The sequence below is a fragment of the Chiloscyllium plagiosum genome, unplaced genomic scaffold (assembly GCF_037043375.1).
Source record: "Chiloscyllium plagiosum isolate Xiang-an unplaced genomic scaffold, Cpla_swu_hap1 HiC_scaffold_48, whole genome shotgun sequence".
Taxonomy (NCBI): domain Eukaryota; kingdom Metazoa; phylum Chordata; class Chondrichthyes; order Orectolobiformes; family Hemiscylliidae; genus Chiloscyllium; species Chiloscyllium plagiosum.
Window position 1 is genome coordinate 19,972,253 of NW_028270186.1, and position 22,021 is coordinate 19,994,273.

Consider the following 22,021-nt stretch of genomic DNA (forward strand, 5'->3'; position numbering starts at 1 on the left):
GGTCACGGACAATGGGCCATTTTTTACAGGCACGGATATTCAGTATTTAGTAAAGTTGAAAGGCTTTTACTAAATAAGATCTGATCCACAGCATTGAGTTTCCCGTAGGCTGGTGAAAACAGCCCTGCAAACCATGAAGCTAGACATTAAAAGAAATCCCACAGCTTCACTCATTACTAAATTGTCCGTTTCCGATTTGATTACCAGACCAGTCTGCATGCAAGTACAGGGATAGCGCTCACAGAATTGCTGCTGGGGAGAACATTCCTCACCATTTCAAATCTGATCATCCCATACCTGAGACAGCTGGTGCCAGAGATCACAGAGGTCGCCCTGGATGGGTAAGCTGCATGGTCCACACGATGTCACGTCGTATTATGTATTATCACTGATAACAAGAGGCGTTCCTAAACATGCACGTACACCACAAGAAAACTCAAAACTTTCAAATGAAACCTATCCAGTCCCTCAGAACTGCAGGAAAGGTTGTCAGAACATTTGTGTTTGCACCCACCCTCTAGCATTAAAGACAATGCAGAGTCTTTGATCTACATGGCTGATTTCACAGCCTCGAGCCCTTTCACACCGAAAGAAGAAGATTAATTTCTTGCGAGATGCTCCGGCCCAAGAGGCATGTAATCATCCAATGCAGTCCGCCAATAACAGTCTGAGTGTAAGAGACCGGGCTCAGAGTGACAACGCCCAGGAAAGTATATACGAAAAGAACAGGCCTATATCCCTGATCTTAATGGGAACGGGATGTCGTAACAGTAATGAGGTCAACAATGTGGACCTCATAAAACGTCAGCTTCCCTGTTGAAGCTGTTAATCTGGTCCAGTCAGTGAGTTCTACTGTAAGATATAAACAAGACTGTGAGAGGTTCTGGTTTGTCTGGCAGATGGCCCCGAGGAAGCCGTACCAAGGTCAATTACGATAAACTTGTAAATAAAGGATGACTTGGTTCCAGAATATTGACCCTTGTGTAGTTATTTCAGAGTGGATTTAACGAAAGGGCGAAAAGGATGAGATAGCATTAACCTCAGTTAGAGGGCACACTACAAATTCAATCCAATCCCAATAAGCAATCTCAGAATGAAACTCATAATTTGCAAACTTCCCATGTGTTGTCCTCAGAGGACCTGTTTCATTACTTGCTGCATAAATAGAATTGGGCTGTCTATAATGAATGGTGCAAGCAATCAGGTCAACATTTTAACCCATTTCCATATCGACCAGCTGACAGTTCCGTATTAGGCCTAGTCTCCTTCCTATTGGAAAGATGTTGTGAAATTTGAAAGGGTTCAGAAAAGAATTACAAAGATGTTGCCACGGTTGGACGATTTGAGCTAGAGGGAGAGGCTCAACACGCTGGGTCTGTTTTCCCTGAAGCGTTGGAGGCTATTTTCCCTGAAGCGTTGGAAGCACTTTATGGATGCTTACAAAATTATGAGGGGCATGGATAGGATAAATAGACAAAGTCTTTTCCCTGGGTCGGGGAGTCCAGAACTAGAACTAGATTTAGGATGAGAGAGCAGATATAAAAGAGACCTACGGGCAACTTTTTCACTCAAAGGGTGATACGTGTGCGGAATGAGCTGCCAGAGAAAGTAGTGGAGGCTGGTACAATTGAAACATTTAAGAGGCATTTGGATGGGGATATGGTCAGTTTGACCTGACCTCATGATTATGAGCACAGTGAAATTAAAAATATGTAACTGCTGTTACTCACAAATTCACTTGCTCGATATCATGCTTTCACATTTTTGCTCATTAAAACACTTAATCTCGCACAATTTCATCCTCTTTCAGATTCACATTTTTACTGAAATTATAACACATGCACTCACTCGCACACATGGTCCCTTACTCATACATTCACACATTCAGTCAAGTACCAACACGCTCATTCAATTACACGCATACATTTACACACATTTACTCACTCCCATTCATTACAACATGTATATTGAAAGACAGTGCATGTGAGTCGAAAGGTGTGGCATTGATAAAAACACTTTATCTAGACAGTTCTGTGTCCGCGGAGTTCTTTTTCGCAGAAAATTGTTGACGTGCAAAAGTTACATGTTTTATGTGAGTTTAGTATTTCGACATTTTATGAAATTGCATTTTGAGGCAACTCGAAAGTCCGTGTGGTTAACATCTCATCTACTTCTGTGTTTATATCTATGAACCATTCTTTTGTATTTGTACATGTGATAGAGCCTATATGTATGTGCATGTGTAAGAGTAAGTGACTGCATGCGTGTGAGAGTAGCAACTGCGTCAGTGTGAGTGTTTTTGAGTGTGTATCAATGAGAGAGAGCGTATGCATATGTATTTGTGAGCTGTCCAAATGTGCGCATATATGTATGGTTTCATGAATGGGAAGGTGCTTGTGTCTGCTTGTGCATCGTACAACCATAGAATGTGTTAGTGAGGAAGTGTATGTGTGAGAGTGCGTGCGTGTGTATTTGAGAGTTATTGAAGTGTGGCAATCCTCTCCATCCCTGCCCGCTGACATCGAAAAATGTGGATAGAAATTGTGCCTTCATTGTCACTTTGGTTCAGCTCAATGCCAGTGTGATAATTTACAATCTGAATACATCTCCCCAACCCACACAGATATTGGTTTCTTAATTCATGCTCTCGATGAATGAACTGTTAACTGTGACATGTCTACACCCTTGCATATTACACTATAGTGTGCATTGAAAGCATTTGAAATCTTTGGAAAATCTGTGTGAATCTTATGTACTATATTCGCTGGGAGTCTGTAATTTGGAGTATCCTAGACTTATAGTAATCATGCAATTTCATATTATGTTAAACATGTTAGGGTGAACATGTTATGTGATTACTACTGAATTAATCAGGCAGCTTTATTGGAACTGCATGAAGACTGATAATTTAATAGTGTACACGAAAACATCTGAATTGAAAAGACATGGTTACAATTGCTTCAAAATTCTCTCTCTAAAGCTCTTTGTATTCCCATTTCAGGTACAGATAAACGCCACATACGGTGACAAATTTGTCAAAAGTTTACATGCATCAAAAACATGAGAATATAAAACACATTTGAATGATTATTAATCTGGATTAACACAATCCACTCCATAAAGGGAGTAACGAAGGACTACCTAATACATTACTTGGTGGGTGTGGCGGTATTCTGCTAATGTCATGACCAAATCCGAACACACCAACTTTCCTGGGACCTTTGCATGAATCCCATGTGATGAGAGTTCTGAACAGGGACATCAACTGACTGGTGGTTGTTAAGATAAGTCCATTGGGTTTGCTAATGTCCTTGAAGCAAGAAAAGAAATGAAGGAATAAACGAAAGCAAGCAAGAAAGAAATGAGTGCATGAGTTTATTGTTGCATGTATGTTACAGCAAAAAGAAAACCAGTAAAATGCAGTGAAAAGCTTTGCAAAATTGCCACTATCATCTGCATGTGAGAGCAGGCCAATAGTCTTGTGATGCATCTTTTGAACTGAGCAAAAAATGATTATTGTAATAATGATGCCGACATTATAAATCAATACATAAAACAAATCATTAATTGCAACTGCATTTCGATTTTATGCCTTATTAAATAAGTATTGGAACACACAAGGACAAGTGCTTTTTGTCTATTTCCTGTGAGCTGTTCACTCCGCTGTTCTGAATAGTTACTGCTACCCTGTCACCATAAATCAAATGCATCGGTGGATGCTTCATCATTGGGATTTCGGAATCATGAAAAGAGACTTAGAGGCTCCAAGAGAATAACGAGGAAATTTTAAGAGCCAAATATCTCCTTAATTACTCACCACAGAGCATAATGGTCATTTATTGAGAAGTTGCTGGACAATACGCAGCTGAGATTTCGTGACTGACCACTATGACATTCAGCAAAGTGCAATGAATAAAAGACGACAAAACAAAATAGAGCAAACGACAGCAACTCAGAGGGGACCATCAGAGAAAGAAACAATTGATTACTCTGATGATACAAAGTTGACATGAATTATCCCAGCAACCTTTCCTCATCGGAACCATTAACAAGAACTTGTTACATTCTGGCGTCTCCGTTCAATTGCCATTGCAGCTGCTTACACGGGAGGCGCTGTTGCTGTTTGGAAATCAGATTATACAGAGAAACGGAAACTTTGAGATGCTTTCACAACACTCAACCTTCCCAAGCTCACACATGACCACATCGTTCTGAAACCCTTTCGTTTTGAGACCGTCTCTGACTAGATTCTAGTCGTTGAGACTGTTCTCCATGTAGAGAAGAAACTTGAGATGCGATCTGATAAATGCTGTAAAATTATTAGCTGCCTGAACCGAGTAGATAGTGTGAACGTATGAACAAGAAATAGCTGGCACCGATTAAAATGGTTTACGAAAGAGGCAGTGTGATGTGAAGCATAAGTATTTTATTTATTCAGGGTCTCGTGTATGAAAAAATTGGGTAGCAGGCACAACGTGCATTTCAGAAGTGCCATTGGATGCTCAGTTGGGCTGTATGGTCCACAAAGATATGGTGGAAAAGCGGCAGAGAAGCACTGTAGAATCGAACGTAACTAGATCATAGAGCAGGCATGAAAAGATGAGTGGCTTCCTTCTGCACTGGGACTCATCTAATTCTGTAATTTCTTTTTTGTCTTATTTGCTCTGCAGACTTCATTTCACGCTGTCCAAAACATAGCAACAAATATCGGACTGTTCCTCCGAATATTCCCAGCAGGGGATTGAATTTGAGACCAAATCTTTACAACTCTACCAACTTGAGGCGTTAATCCTTCTTCGTTACTGAAGTTGAACGTGCTGGAAGCATGAAACAAAAACAAATATTGAGAAAGAAATCATCAGTTCAGAAAGCACCCGAAGACAGAAACACAGAGATGTCCCTTCAATCTCTGCTCTAACAATCGAAAAAAGAAACTAGACTGGAAGATCAAGGAATAAACTTACTGCGATATAAAATATCATTGCCTAACATTATTGCATATTGAATGCAAATCGGTACAAAAATTGGAGTGGAAGGTGAATAATTGAAAGGGCAAGAAAAAGTACGCTCACGGAAATGGTTGAGCAAGAAACAGTTACTGGAAGGAATTGTTGAATAGGATAATGGCCAATCATCCAACTTTATCTCAGTTCCCTATCGCTCCCGTCATGTCCTTTTGTTCCTTGAGTTCAGAAAAATAAATCTCCCTCCTTCTTGAAAGCATTCAATATCCTGACCTTAGCCACTTTACATATCAGATAAATCCACAAGCTCATCATTTTAGCGCTGATTGCCCATTCCAGATCCTTAATCTCTCATCCTAAAACTCCTCTTCTGTATTTGTCCACGGAAAGAATCTTTTAATTATTTCAAGGGAGCTGCACGCTTTTTGCCAAATAATGTTGCAGCTGTTGGCATGAGACTATTCGTTCGGACTGGGTAGATGCAAGTACACATTGACGCTAACACTTTGTATGCCTGCTCTTGAAGTAGTTCATTGAAGATTACAGCAAAGACTGGACCATGTAAAAAGTGGACGCTGCACTGAGCCTGATGGATTTTAATGGAAAATGGAGTAATGCTTTAAATTTTGTCCATTGTTTTGAATGTCCCCGGATTGTTTAAATATTCTTGATGCAGCATCAATAAAGCGCGCACACACCTGGGAATACATGATCCAGAAAATGCGAAATCCTGCAATCTCTATCTCGCACATGCTCTGATTCTTCGCAGTGGTGATCTTAAAATAACATACATGTAGCTTAAACTGTACTTTTTCCAGTTCTCGACCTATTCTAGGAATGTTTGATAGCGACAATTTCGTGGAAAGTTTAGTCTTTGTCAAATTCTGTACCGCACGTGTTTGATGTGGACTGTTAAGATGGATTTTTAGTGCATATCTAACCTTCCCTGGGAGTGTTAGATTGGGAAAATATTGTGGCAAACCTACTCTGTATCTAAACCTATGTTGTACGTAGTTATAGGGTCATAGAGAAGTACAGCATGGAAACAGACATTTTGGTCCAAACCGTCCATGCCGACCAGATATCCCAACCCAATCCAGTCTCACCTGCCAGCACCCCGCCCATATCCCTCCAAACCCTTTCTATTCATATACTCATCCGAATGCCTTTTACATTGAAATTGTACCAGACATGGGAGAATTTGGTAGGGATATTTCAGAAGGAGAATTATGTTGTATCTCAAACCATATTGTCCTTGTCTGTGAAGAGGATAGAAGCGGAATTATTTACATTTTAAATGATTGACGGAGGCCATGTACTCTATCCAACCGAGTTCTTTCCTTGTCCTGAGAGCTTCAGATGTGGCATTGCGAGGGAAGCTGCATTCTGTATTATATCTAACACCATGATGTATCTGTGAAGGATGTCTTCGGGATAGTGAAACTTTACTTTCTGATCATAAGTATCGAAGGAGGCATATACTTTTTCTGTGCTGCTTTTGCATACTGACTATTTAAATAAGCCAGTGTCGTGTGAGAACAATTCTACGTCGAACTCCGTGCTGTTCTTGTTTTGGGAGTGTTCAATGTGACCTATGCACAGGAAACTTTCTTTATTTCAGTCATTCAGGCAGTGATAGTGTCACAGACGAGGCCAACATTTATGCTCATTCATTTTTGTTTAAAGGGCAGTTTAAAAGTCAACCCCAAATCTTTGCGCCCAGAATCACATGCAGGCCAGACAGGATAAGGATGGAAGTTTCCTTCGCAAACGAAATAAATAGATTTTTCCAAAAAAAATCGGCAACTGATTCATTGTTATCATAGGACTCTGAATTCCGGATTTCTATTGAATTCACATCCAACAACCTGCTGTAGCAGGATTTGAACCTGGTTCCCACGATATTACCTCGGAAACTGGAAAATATCCTCATAATCATACCAGTAGGCAATCCTAAATTTGTATCGAACTGTGGCAGTGCACAGATTACCCATTTTTACTTTAAGGAGTTTCTACGTTCTTGCTATCTCTGCCGTTGCACTTTTTGGTGTGGACAGTGCAGAACGAGCTTTACGCTATCTTTCAAATTGCACAGGTATATTTACTATGACAGTGTTGTAACTTTCCTGAGAGTGATGGATGGGGACAGTGCTGAGAGGGTATTAAGATTTATCTACCATTTGCTTCTCCGATTCTGGGAATGTAAGATGCAGACTGTGCAGAGAGGTTTCCTATGTATTTAACACTCTATTGTAACTGTCTTATAGTTGTTTGCTCAATTCAGTGTGGAAGATGCACTTCCATTTAAAAGATCAGATTTCGTGTTGATCTGTAGCTAACACCGTGCTGAATCGGTTCTGGCAGAGTTTGCTGTGTGTGAAGTAGTGATTTATGCAGTTTTACTTTCCTGAGTTGATTGAAGGGGCACTGTATATGCAAATTTATTTTCACTTGAAAGGTTAGAGAGCACGATATTCTGCATCTAATCCTGTGGTAAAGTTTTCCTGGAAATGTTTGATGGCAACAAGTGTAGAGGCAGCATTGCCTTTATTTTGAACGTGTGGACACATGTAGTCTGAGTCTTACACGGACCTGTACCTAAACTGCAGACGTTCAGAGGAACGGCGTGGAAAGAGATTTATTTTGATTTTTTTAAAAAAAAGTATAGAAATCTTTAATCTTCATCTGTTCCTGTTGTCAGAATATTTGATGGAGAAGACTGTGAGGCGAGGTTTAATTTCAATATAAAAGGGTAGAGGAATATTTCGTTTCAGCTTGATTCAGTTGGCCGAGCTTTACTCAGCATTTGGTTCGGTGTTGACCCTGTGCTGAGAATGGCTAATCCATAGAATCTATACAGTGGTGAAACGAGGCCACACGGTCGCTTCGAAGAGGAACCCACCCACCATATTTACCCCTGATTAATGTGCCAAACCTATAACTCCATGAATATTATGCGCAATTTAACAGGCCCAATTCACCTATCCTACACATGTTTGGATTGTTGGAGGAAACCGGAGCAAACCCATGCAGATACGGTGAGGATGTGAAAACCCCACACAGACATTCGCCCGACGCTGCAATCCAGCACAAGGCACTGGCGTTATGAGGCAGCACAGCTAACTACTGCACAAACGAGGGAAAAACTGAATGGGTTATTTATCATCGGTTTTAAGAGTTGAGGGAAATTTAACGCAATCCTTTCCATATCCAAGGAGTTTCAATATGGAACAGTTTGGAGTGAGATTTACTCTGCTGATAAATTCATGTTTTCCCTGTTCTAAGAAGGAATTGCATTCCACAACTTTCATTACTATAGTGAGCAGCAATGTATATCAGTGCACAAACAGCCCTGAGTACGTTCTCTGAAGTAAAAATGCAATGTTTTGCATCGAATTGCTAGAGGACAGTCATTACTGAAAAAAGTGTGAGATCCAGGAACAGAAATCGCAGCTGTTCCACGATCTTCTCCATTGGTGCTTCTGACAACCTTTGATCATGTTTAGCATCACAATGTCATCAGCCTCGCCTTGTTTTGAGAGAAGGAGGTGTTTGTCACAATACTTCATCACAGTGAATATTTTAATTCATGAGGGAATTAACTGTCATAACGTGATTCTTCAACATTCAAGAAAACAATATGAAGGATGATGCAATCGGCCTGCAGGGTGTAAACCTAAGACTTTGGGAATGTAGCACCTGGGGTTTTAAGGCAGAGAGACTTGCTGCAGCAGAAAAGCACAGCTCATTTCGCAAGAAAAACGCATCTTCCAATTTTGGAAAGTCTGTTATATGATCATCGGTGTCATTGGAGTTTCTGTTAAATGTCACTCTCCAAAAGTTCCATTAGGAACCCAGATAGGAAATGGGAGGATTGCAGATCGTACTAAATTTCTAAACGCAGGCTTCTTCACAGAGACTGCTCCGATGCAACCTCATCTAGTTTCAGCACATCAGGCGTTTGTTCAACCTCTTGGCATTGTTTACCTGAATGTTGAACATGTGTTGGGATATATCTTAGCGTTCGTCTTGGGAAATGCCTGCTGCTTCCTGTCTCTTCTTGTGAATAAGGGGACGAATGACATTGGTTCCAGCTGTGCAAAGGATTGTAGCGCATGATGCCCAATATCTCCTTCTCTACCATATCTTCAAAAAAGACGCTTCCGCTTCCAGATCTCCAAAAGAAAAGGTCTTGAATTGTTCAGTCCCCTCAGCATCAACAAATTCCAGGTTTTCAGCCCAGACACTGATCTCAGCCTTTTCCAATAAATGCAAAACAGTGGTCACGAAAACTTATCACCCCGAGGGCAGCTTTCTTTGGATTAAACTGTACACAGTGTCAGCACTTCACACCTCCATTCAGCATTTGTGCAGACAGACCGAGGTTCTGTATCTCTCCGAATGTCTACACAGTCACACCTGTCCTTGAATTTATCCAAGCCATTGAATAAAAAGAGATAACGCTCTGGGTTCTTCCAGTGCCCTCCAAAAACATCCCGAAACTGAGGATACTGACCCATATTGCATTTCTCGGGTTAATCCGCGATAAATCACGGAATTTCAAGCTGAAAACAAATTGAAACCGTGGGCATATTTTCACAATTGCCAAGGAATAAACTTTTTTTTAGAACCATTGTATTTTTCCAATCCCTGCGACTTAACACATAACAAGTGAAATTCCATATTTTGATTTTCCTGCGGAAAAGTGGCTCTTCAACGCCTGGTCAATTCGATTTTTTTCCACTTCTCTCCGGAGATGATTCTGCACTCCTCATGATCTCAGCCCCTTGACAGCAGTTCATTTACTACAAATGTCCGATCTCGAAAATCAGAATTGATGTTTAAGTCGGCATATCGATCAACACGCTGGAAAGTCTTAACTTGTTCCTTGATTAGAACAGTGCTTACTGACAGTATTTCAGTTTTCACCCGGAGAATCTCCTTGTGTTTTTTTTGATTGGCTTCTTTCAGGGCAGGCAAAAGTGGTTGCATGTTATTTGGTTTATGTTTAAATAAACTTTCAGTTGGACTGCTATGGAAATGTTGTTGTGATACTTCAAAAGTTTCAAAAAAGATTTAGAAGAATGTTGCCAGGGATCGAGGGGTTGAGCTATCCCAGAGTTCAGGGGTTGAGGTTCTGAATAAGCTGAGGCTGCTTCCCCTGGAGCTTTGGAGACCTGAGGTGTGGCCTCGCAGTGCTTTCAAATCAGGAGGAACACGGATCATTGTAATAGTGAAGGTCTTTTCCTTGTGTTAGTGGAGTCCAAAACTACAGGGGAGAGAGTGGTAATCGTATGGAGTGAGCTCCTGGACAAAGGTGGTGCAGTTAAAACATATAAAAGGCATCTTGTATCGGTACATGAAGAGGAAAGGTTGAGAAGGAAGTGGGATGAAACTATGGAAAGTGGGAATAGATTAATTTAGGATATCTGGTTGGCATGGACAAATTGGACAAAAATGGTCTGTTTTCAAGCTGTGCAACTCTGTGACTCTATTTAAATGTTCAGTGAATGAGTGCAAAATTTGATTTGTAACTTCAAGTGATTTTTGAAATAATTAAAACTAGGTCACTTAAAACCCCACTTGGATGTAAATAATGGTGGAGAACGTCTCCAATACTTCAGAAAGTTCAAATCCTTGCGCTTGGAGATACTTCTTGTTTTGTCTGGTGGAGTCATAGAGATGTACAGCACAGAAACAGACACGTCAGTCAAACTCATCCAAGACGACAAGATCTCCTAAAATAATCTAATCCCATTTTCCAGCTCTTGGCCAATATCACTTTTAACCATTCCTATTCATATACACATTCCAATGCCTTTTCAATGTTGTAATTCTCCGAGCCTCGACCACTACCTCCAGCAGCTCATTCTGTGCACACACCACCCTCTGTATGAAAAGATGCCACTTACATTACTTTTAAAGTTTCTCAATCTCTCTCTAAACTTATGCCATCTCGTTCTGGACTCCCCCACCCCCAAAAAAAAACACCTTGTTTTTTACCCTGCGCATGACGCTCATGATTTTCTCAACATTTGTAAAGTCACCGCTCACTCTCCGATACTCCGAAGAAATCAACACCAACTAATTCAGCTTCTCCGAATGGTTTGAATACTCCAACCCTGGCAACATCCTTGTAAATCGTTTCTGAACCCTTGCAAGTTCTGGAAGAGCATTTTTACAGTACCTTTGAACAGTTTATGAAAACGACTGAAGTTAGTGATCCATATTCTTTCATTATATTTTCAGGGAGGTTAAACAGCCAACGGTTGGCACTGCTGTGAAATAGCAAGCATACAATGTATCAGAGGTACACCGGTTTCACCGGTATCCTTCCTTTCCCGATCTCCATTTCCTTCCTGACAGAGAGGCTCGGACCTAACCCTTACCAGTCTGCTCTGCAATTCAATAGATCATGTGACTCACCGTCCAACTTTGTCCCCTCTTCTATACGATCTCCATTTCAAGAATGATATCCAACTCCTGCTTGGAAAATTTCAATGTATTTAATCCAAATATTTTCTGCAGCAGAGAATTCCACGAGCTCCCCCTTTCTCTCTGGGTGAAGATATTTATCCTCATTTTATCCCCACTTCGTATCCTCAGATGGGTTCTGGAGGGTTCTGTGAGCCCCCTGGTTCTCAGAACACGAAGCTTCAACAAGAATGAGGCATAACTTTCAGCTGATAGCCATAAGATTTCGAAGGAGGAAAATATTTTTATACTGGCGGAGTTCTGGAAATTGCTGGGAAACTCGTTGATGCAGTAAAACTCACAAACTTGAAAATGCCATGAGACATAATTCTGGAGGAATAACGAAGATATTGTTTCTACTCGCAGGAGAAACAACATGTCAGGGCTAATACATTAGAATAAAGGGGAGCAGAGGTAGCACCGAGTTGAGATGAAACCTTTTCACAAAAATGGTGATAAATATGTGGAAGTCCCCTGCCAACTGAAGTAGTTGATGACACCTCCTCGACTACTTTGAAGGCAAAGATAGATTTTTGAACAGTAAATCAATTAGGCGTTATTGTGGGAGAGTGGGTAAATGAATCAAAGTGCGCAAATCACCAGTCATGATCTTATAGAATGTCAAAGCAGGCTCGACGGGGCACATGGCCAACCCTACTCGTATTTCTTATGTTCTTCTGTTTTATGTTCAAAGTCTGTGAAAAGATTTGTAACTCGGGTGCTCGCTGTTGTGGTTCTGTTCGCCGAGCTGGGAATTTGTGTTGCAGACGTTTCATCCCCTGTCTAGGTGACATCCTCAGTGCTTGGGAGCCTCCTGTGAAGCGCTTCTGTGATCTTTCCTCTGGCATTTGTAGTGGTTTAGTTGTCAGTTCCAACTGTCTGCTGCCGTGGTCGGTATATTAGGTCCAGGTCGATGTGCTTATTGATTGAATCTGTGGATGAGTGTCATGCCTCTAGGAAATCCCTGAGTGTACTTTGTTTGGCTTGAGGAGAAAGTGATCTGGAGATCAGAGCTGGAAATGTGTTGCTGGAAAAGCGCAGCAGGTCAGGCAGCATCCAGGGAACAGGAGAATCGACGTTTCGGGCATAAGCCCTTCTTCAGGAAGGGCTTATGCCCGAAACGTCGATTCTCCTGTTCCCTGGATGCTGCCTGACCTGCTGCGCTTTTCCAGCAATACATTTCCAGCTTTGTTTGGCTTGTCCTATATTAGTAGTGTTGCCCCAGTCGAATTCATGTTGCTTGTCATCTGCGTATGTGGCTACTAAGGATAGCTGGTCGTGTCGTTTCGTGGCTAGTTGGTGTTCATGGATGCGGATCGTTAGCTGTCTTCCTGTTTGTCCTATGTAGTGTTTTGTGCAGTCCTTGCATGGGATTTTGTGCACTACATTGGTTTTGCTCATGCTGGGTATTGGGTCCTTCGTTCTGGTGAGTTGTTGTCTGAGAGTGGCTGTTGGTTTGTGTGCTGTTTTGAGTCCTAGTGTTCGCAGAAGTCTGGCTGGCAGTTCGGAAATGCACTTGTTGTGAGAAGATTTGTAGCTCGGGTGCTCGTTGTTGTGATTCTGTTCGTTGAGCTGGGAATATGTGTTGCAGACGTTTCGTCCCCTGTCTAGGTGACATCCTCAGTGCTTTGGAGCCTCCTGCGAAGCGCTTCTGTGATCTTTCGTCCGGCATTTGTAATGGTTTGAATCTGAAACAAGAGCATTTCTGAACTGACAGCCAGATTACTACGACCAGTAGGACTCAAAACAGCACACAAACCAACAGCCACTCTCAGACAACAACTTACCAGAACGAAGGACCCAATATCCATCATGAGCAAAACCAATGTAGTGTACAAAATCCCATGCAAGGACTGCACAAAACACTACATAGGACAAACAGGAAGACAGCTAACGATCCGCATCCATGGACACCAACTAGCCACGAAACGACACGACCAGCTATCCTTAGTAGTCACACACGCAGATGAAAAGCAACATGAATTCGATTGGAACAACACTACTATTATAGGACAAGCCAAACAAAGCACTGCCAGGGAATTCCTAGAGGCATGGCACTCATCCACAGATTCAATCAATAAACACATCGACCTGGACGCAATATACCGACCACTGCAGCGGACAGCTGGAACTGACAACCGTAAGTGACAGATTAAAACCACTACAAATGCCGGAGGAAAGATCACAAAGCGCTTCACAGGAGGCTCCCAAGCACTGAGGATGTCACCTAGACAGGGGACGAAACGTCTGCAACACAAATTCCCAGCTCTGTTTTATGTTGTCATGTGCACTTGATGTGTTATAATATTGTCAGGCAGGGGCAGGTCCCTTCTATATTGTTTCAGTCAAGGTTTTCTTCGTCTTATACGTTGATTGCATACGTTCTGGAATATTACCACATTTGTTCTTCAGAGAGAAAATACATAAAAGAGATAGGCATTATGTCACCGATATGAAAACTAGAAATTCTTCCCTTGATAATAGGAATGGTTAAGGATTGATGTCTACGTTGAGATTCACGATATACCTCGTCCTTTCATTCTGGTGCTGTGTGTGTTTGATTAGATAAACAGTTCAATCCGGGTGCAGGAAGAGAACGTTCAGCCTCTCGTGCTTTCCCCATAATTCAATAAGATCACTGCTGACCTGACGGAAATCTCAAAGCTGCATTCCTGTCCACATTTCAATTCATAAACACTCTCGTTATGCAGGATTTTCTCTCTCTTCCTTAAAAGGCCATCAAAGACTTCGTTACAACCATTATTCAGGAAGAGTGTACCAAGAGACCTCAATTAGATCCGAAAATGCAGGAGCAGCAGTAGTCAATTTAGATAATCGAGTCTGCTCTGCCAGTCAATTAGATTATGGCTGATCTGCTAATCACAGACTCCCCTTAATTCTCTTTTCCCAATAATCCTTGCCTCCATTCCCGAATAACAGTCTTTCTTCACATCCTTGAATGACAGCACAATTTCGAAAACCCTCGACAATGAAGAATTAAACAGATTCCATCCCCTCTGAGTGAAGCAATTGCTCATTCCCCTGTTTGAATTGTGTGACACATTATTCTGAGATTATTCCATTTGGACCGACATGCATCCAAGAGGGGAAAGAATACTTTTTGTCCATATTTACCCCATCCTCCCTCCTTGGCTCATGTAACATCCCACCTCTCATTCTGCTGAATTCTATCGCGTTCATCTGCTCAGTGTCTTCTCTAAGGATACTCTGTTCATATACGCTTGCAACTCCCGAACCATCTCTGGACTGTCTCTACATCCTTAAATAATATTTTTCATAAGCAGGTATTCAAGAAATTCAAAATGGCTTTGGATGATCATTTGATCTGAAATAGTGTCCAAGCATGTTGATTTGCCGCTCAGATTGTTTTCACATGTTCTATTCCTGGCAATATTCTGGTCAAACCTTTCTGAACCCTCTCCAAGCTAATAATACCTTTCCAATAGCACACAGTAATGCACACAGTATTACAGAAAAGGCCTCAACAACGCCTTTTTCAACATCAACAGCGCGTCCCAAATCCTGTACTCAATGTTCTGTGCAATAAAAGCAAGCGTGCTAAACGGCTTCTTCACTAAGCTGTCGACATGCAAATAAAACATTTCAAGGAATGATGTACCTGACCAGCTCGGTCTGTGTATTACTGTAATACAACTGAGTGCGCTGCTCTTTTTTGTGTACGTCCTGTCATTGTTTGTTTTACGTAACTGCAAGACCGGTATTCATTTAAATTAAACACCATCTGACACTCCATAACCTCTGAATTACTTGAAAAATAGTTATATGTAATCTTGGTGGACATTATTCACTCTCTACTACCCCAACAATGTTGGTGTTATCGACAAACTTACAAACGATGCCTTCTAAATTCTCATTCTGATCGTTGATATAACTTTCAAGCAGAAGTTGGACGAGCAAAGATCCTAATTAACACTGCTATTCAATGACCTCCAGATCAAAAAACAACACTCTACCACAACCCTCTGTCGACTCATATCAAGCCAATTTTGTGACCAATTGGCAATTTCACGCTGAATCCTATTTCATGTAACTTTATAAACTAGTTTACAATGTGGAACCGTGTCAATATTTTACTAAAACCCATATAGGCAATGTCTACCTTACACCCCTCATCAACCTTTTTGGTGACTTCCTCAAAAGACTCAATCAAGCTCGTCAGATACAAAACCATGCTCACTAAAGTCTAGTTTGTCCTGACTCATCCAAATGCATGCAAATCTTATGCTTCAGAATTACCTCCAACAACTCATCCATCACTAATGTCAGGCTTACTTTACTCCTTCAACCTTTGTTGAGTAAAGACATAAGATTAGCTGTCTTTCAGTAACTTACATCATCATTTATTGCATAAGATACAAATATTTCTGTAAGGGCCACCGCAATTTATGTTGATTATAGCTTCCCAAAACCTCCTAGAATACAATTGATCATAGGCACAGTGGTTAACACTGCTGTCCCACAGCGCCAGAGGCCCGGGTTCAATTACCGCCTCAGGCGACTCTTTGTGTAGAGTTTGCATATTTTCCCAGTGTCTGCGTCGGTTTGCTCCGGTTTCCTTCTACAATCCAAAAAAATGTGCAGGTGAGGTGAATTGGCCATGCTAAATTGCCCGTAGTTTTAGGTGAAGGGGTAAATGTCGGGGAATGGGTCTGGGTGGGTTGCGCTTCGGTGGGCCGGTGTGGACTTGTTGGGCCGATTGGCCTGTTTCCACACTGTAAGTAATCTAATCTTATGTTTTATAAGACTTTCTGCACTTTCTCTTCTGTAATATGAACTGTTTTCATAACAGCAACATTTATTTTTCTGAATTCTCTGCCTCCAGTTACTTCTCCACGGTAAAAAAAAAGAGGTGACATTTTCATTCAGTGTCTTTCCCCTCACATGAGGTTCAACACTTGGACGAAGTCGTGGAACTTTCAGGGGCCATATTTCCTCGCGAGTTGCTGCTTTGCTCTTAATCTTTTTGTAGATTCTCGTTGGATTATGCTGAACATATCTGCTAAGACGATCTGATCTCCAGTTTTTCCCTCTTGAGTTCCCTCTGAATGTTTGTCATGCATTGTTTATGCACAGCAAGAGATTCATTTGAGCTCATATCTCATACATGATTCTTTCTTATTATTGACCTGGATCTCACAATATTTACTAATTTATTGTTCTTTGCTCTTACCAGCCTTAAATTTTACTCATCTTAAACTTAATTCTTCACATTGTTGCACGTTTGGAAGTCTCCCATTTGCTAATTGAATGGTTATCAAAATGATTTGTTTCACAAGTAAGGATGTGGAGTCCTTGTTTGCTTTTATGAGGAAGCAGCTATTAGTATAACATTCTCAATTTGTTCAAGTAACGAAAGTGCCAGAAGCAAAAACGTGGTGGGTCAATGGAATGCCATTATGCGCCTCGAGCCAACCTGGCATTCTGATAGAATCATGTCTGACCTGAAATACCACTTGTCATTTTAGAGCCCTTTCACAATGACTAATTTTTTAAAAATTCAGATCTTCAGTATCCACAGTCCTTTATCCCACGACGAATGTACTCACTGGAGTTCAGATGAATTTGGTCTGGAGAAACTTACAGAACCCCTTAAATTCAAAGAGGACTCGGCAATATAAACATGGAAGGATATTTTTCGTCTGCGAGTAGTCCAGAAGCGCTGCTCACAGTTTTAGAGATAGAAGGAGGGGATTTCACATTGTGATGAACAAAAAGGCATCCAACTAGAGATGAGTGGTTTCATAGAATTCCCTGCCATACGCAACGGTTCAGGCAAACCTACTGAAGACAGTGAATTGGGAGATCGATATGTTTCGGAGGAATGAAGAAATCAAATGAAAAAGGTGGAAAGACTATTTTGATTTGAATGATAATCTGTGATCATCTCGAACAGCAAAGCTATGTCGATGTTGGAATAGCATTTTCCGTCTTCTGATGTCTGAAGTAGATGAGGAAACGGTGCTGTAACAGAATTCATTGCCTCCTTCGCATGAATTTAGATTGTAAAGCTCCATTGCATCAGCATTTTAAAATTAGCCAACCTGAAAATTGACAATTAATTAATCCAAAATGTCTGTTTCATGTTACGTTTCCATTCTTTGCTTTGTTTCCGTTTTGTTATGAATTCGAATCGAGGTGACATATCTGCGATAAAACTGAAATGGCCTTTTTTTCTGCATAAATTGTTTTTCTTACTCTATCAGTTTAGTAAATTTATTCCTTCTTTCACTGTGTCGTGTGACATTCACGATGGCACTTACTGAGTATACCTAATATGATCTCTGTTTCAGAAAACATATTCACTTTTCTTCATTTTATTATGACTTACAAATCTCCAGCTCCCATCAACCTAGTAAGTTCTGCAAACATTAGCAAAACGCTTAAATATTTCCTGAAAAAAAAACAATGTTACGACGATTTTGTTCCACATACATTGCTGTACCACGTGTTGAAGGAGCAACACATTCAAGGGCACGGGAAAGCTGTCTTTCCGTAAAATTTCGTATTGTCACTTCCCAATATTAATCCATACTTCTGTTATTTCACCAACATATTCGAACATGTCTCTTTATTTTCTTTGCCAAGTCTGTCGGTCTCTCTCTATCTCTCTCTCTCTCTCTCTCTCTCTCACACACACAGACACACACACACAGACACACACAGACACACAGACACACACAGACACACACACACACACAGACACACACAGACACACACACACACACACACACACACACACACACACACACACACACACACACACACACACACACACACACACACACACACACACACATTATGTGTTGTTGCTTTCTGACTTCATCCTTCATAGGTTAGTCCTGGTTACTTGGTAAAATGTGAATCTCGTTTTCAACGAAACTCAGAAGTAAATTAATCCAATGTTCTAATTGTAAATGAAATTCCACTTTGATCCTTATGCCAGCTTTAATATTAACGACAACTCTGTATAATTTGATGGCTCAACGCTATCAAATGGCAATCCTATTTGTATTTTTTATGCACACTGCAACATGTACACAAACATGCCGCAACTCCGTGCTGACCCTCAAATTAATGGTTATCGTTATCCAAATGACTACTTTCAACCTATGCCAAATATCTCGTGAACCATCGCCTATAATGGTGTACTACACAAAGTCATGACACTAACTTTCACCAAACGTTCATGCATCCCTTACACAATGTGTCGTTCTGTCCTGGTGGCGGTTGGAGGGGCGGGGCTCAAGGGTGGAGGAGCGGGAAGTGGAGGAGATGCGGTGGAGGGTATCGTCGATCACGTCTGGGGGGAAAATTGCGGTCTTTGGAGAAGTAGGCCATCCGGGTTGTACGGTATTGGAACTGGTCCTCATGGGAGCAGATGCGGCGGAGACGAAGGAATTGGGAATATGGGACGGCGTTTTTACAGGGGCAGGGTGGGAGGAGGTGTAGTCTAGGTAGCTGTGGGAGTCGGTCGGTTTATAGTAAATGTCTGTGTTGATTCGGTCACCCGAGATAGAAATGAAAAGGTCTAGGAAGGGGAGGGAGGAGTCTGAGACGGTCCAGGTGAATTTGAGGTCGGGGTGGAAGGTGTTGGTAAAATGGATGAACTGTTCAACCTCCTCGTGGGAGCACGAGGCAGCGCCGATACAGTCATCGATGTAGCGGAGGAAAACGTGGGGGGTGGTGCCAGTGTAGCTGCAGAAGATGGACATGAAGTTCCTTGGACTCCTCCATCGCCAGACCATAGCAACACGACGGTTGGAGGAAGAACGCCTCATCTTCCGCCTAAGAACGCTCCATACACAAGGGATGAACTCAGATTTCTCCAGTTTCCTCATGTCCCCTCCCCCACCTTGTCTCAGTCAAATCCCTCGAACTCAGCACCGCCTTCCTAACCTGCAATCTTCTTCCTGACCTCTCCCCCCACCCCCACTCCGGCCTATCACCCTCACCTTGACCTCCTTCCACCTATCACATTTCCAACGCACCTCCCCCAAGTCCCTCCTCCCTAACTTTTATCTTAGCCTGCTGGACACACTTTCCTCATTCCTAAAGAAGGGCCCATGCCCGAAACGTCGATTCTCCTGCTCCTTGGATGCTGCCTGACCTGCTGCGCTTTTCCAGCAACACATTTTCAACTGAGAAAAAAATGTAAAACATGCACTTTGGGGAGACATGAAATCAGTGCCATTTAGATTAAAGCTGATCATGTCTGTCGTCTGACTGTCCCTTGCTTAGTGAGGTGGAATGGTGTTAGAGGGTTGTGGACATTATGGGCTGTGGGCACAAGGCTGCAAAAAGTACACATTGTCTGGGTATCGGTTGTTCAAGCAATATTTCTGCACAGTACAATTGACATCCTAGCTGTGGGATAGAGATGATTTCGAATTTTAAATTTCCCCTAAATCTGTTCTGGGAAAGTGATTATGTCTGAAGAATTTCCTTTCTCGGCAGATGTTCGTCAGACATATTTATTATTATGGTCGAGAGCAGACCGGACCTGATTCAACCCACTCCACTCCGACACACATTCACCCTAAGTTATATAATGGGGATTGTATATCTTAGTTATACTTTATTACCGTAAGGGTAAGGCGCTGTGTTCCACATATGATTCGATTTTCTTTCAACTAAACTTTCAACAAAACAAACTATATTCTCACAACACAATTAAAATAAATCAAAAAGAAAATTCTCCTCTTTGATATAGATAAGCAAGTTATTGTGTTATTTAACCACTGATCGGCAATTGTATCTTTATTGGCATTCTTCTATAAACATACCCTTATTCAGGAACGCAATTATTATTTTCCTGTCTTATCTCACTCCAGTCCAGGTGAAAAAATGTCTGAAAGGCACTTTTTTGTCTTGTGATTTAGAAGACGAAGCCTCTCTGTATTTGCTGGCACTCTATCAACAGAATGCCCAAACTGCGAGCCTCCAGGAGTCAGTAAAAAAAAATCGACTATGTGAAACCTAATCCGTTGGATCTGTGTGGATCTTATCGTGCTCGCTCACGATGTTTTTTCTGTGTCCCAAAAAAAGACAAGTGTGAAATGAGCAGTGTTCACCAACTGCCCGACAGGTGGAGACATTTCGGCACCATATTGGCAACACTCATCTGCAAAAAGAACAAGAGAGAACAGCTCTCTTTAAGGCACTGTATCGTCACACCATTCTCAGCAGTCAAAACACGAATGTGGACCAATGAGTAAAGATGAAGGAGAGCATATCAGCGGGTCGTGGATTACAGAAAACGAACAAGATATGTTCTCTTTCAGACGGGTAACATTCTTGAACACGTTTACTGTATTGATTCTGAGACGTTTGTTTCACTTTGACAGGACAATCTTGAACTAAGTCTCGGAGACCTCGGTTGATAGTGCAGAAAGTATAGACTAAAGGGATGATAAATTTCTTCACTAAGTGTGCTGTTAATACTTAGTCATTGGATACTCTGAGAGATTGTAGGTAACTTTGTTGCATTTTTTTTGAGAAGGATCATTTATTGCGCAGATCATCAACATATAATAAACTCTGCATGGACTTTAACTGCACTGCTAATTAAATATCAAATGTGGTATGTTCATTCTAACAACACAGAAGCCATAGTTCAATAATGCAAAGTGGCGAATGTCCAAAACAAAGCTCAATTACGTAAAATTGAGACAAATTATTTTCCAGTTCAAATAATGTTAACCTGGGCTAATTATAGGTGACCACACCAGGGAGAGCATCCCTCTGTTCTTCAAATTTCCAAGTAAGCAGTGACAGAGTTTAAGCATTTGAAACATTCACTCCGTGGATCGGCAGTTCATTTATTTCTCTCCTTTTCCTTCCGTTTTGAGGTGGCGGAAATGACGGCGGATGATACGCCGTATTTCTTCACTGGAATGTTGAAACGTGGAGTTTTCCGACAATAAAACTTTTCATGGAGCAGCTGAGTGGAGGAGCAAGGCGGGCTGGAGCCTCAGAGCAGCGTGGAGTGAACGGGGAGCAAGATTGCAGCAGGGGAGGTTGCACTCTTGGACGCCTGAAAGCTGGAGCGGACTGGTGGCCTCATGCAGCACTGACCAAAGTGGGATGGCGGCATGGAATGGAGCAGGAACAGCTTCAGAACTGCTGTCTGATGCGGATTGTAAAGAGAATTAAACTGTTTATTTTCGGTACCTGAGATGGCGCCCTGAAAGACAACATTTTAACTTTTCACTGTTATCATCTTCTTCCGTACTTGAGTATGCATGTAATTAAAGGATAATGCATGCAATATGACCGTGAGTTGTTTCGAATGGTTGGATGACGTTAATGAATTTGTCCGGTAACTGCATCTCATCTGGATGGCATCCTCCAATTTGGCACTTCCTTCAGATTGAGTGCATTGTAAAGTTGCTTAGTTCGTTGCTGCGGACAATCTGGACACGTGAGACATCCAATTTCACCTATCTGTGAGAGGTTTATCCATGAACTTTGTGGAAGTGTCACAAGTTTTGTCTCAGCCAAGAATGCTTGAAATAGAACAGTACAATGTTTTCCAAATGCAG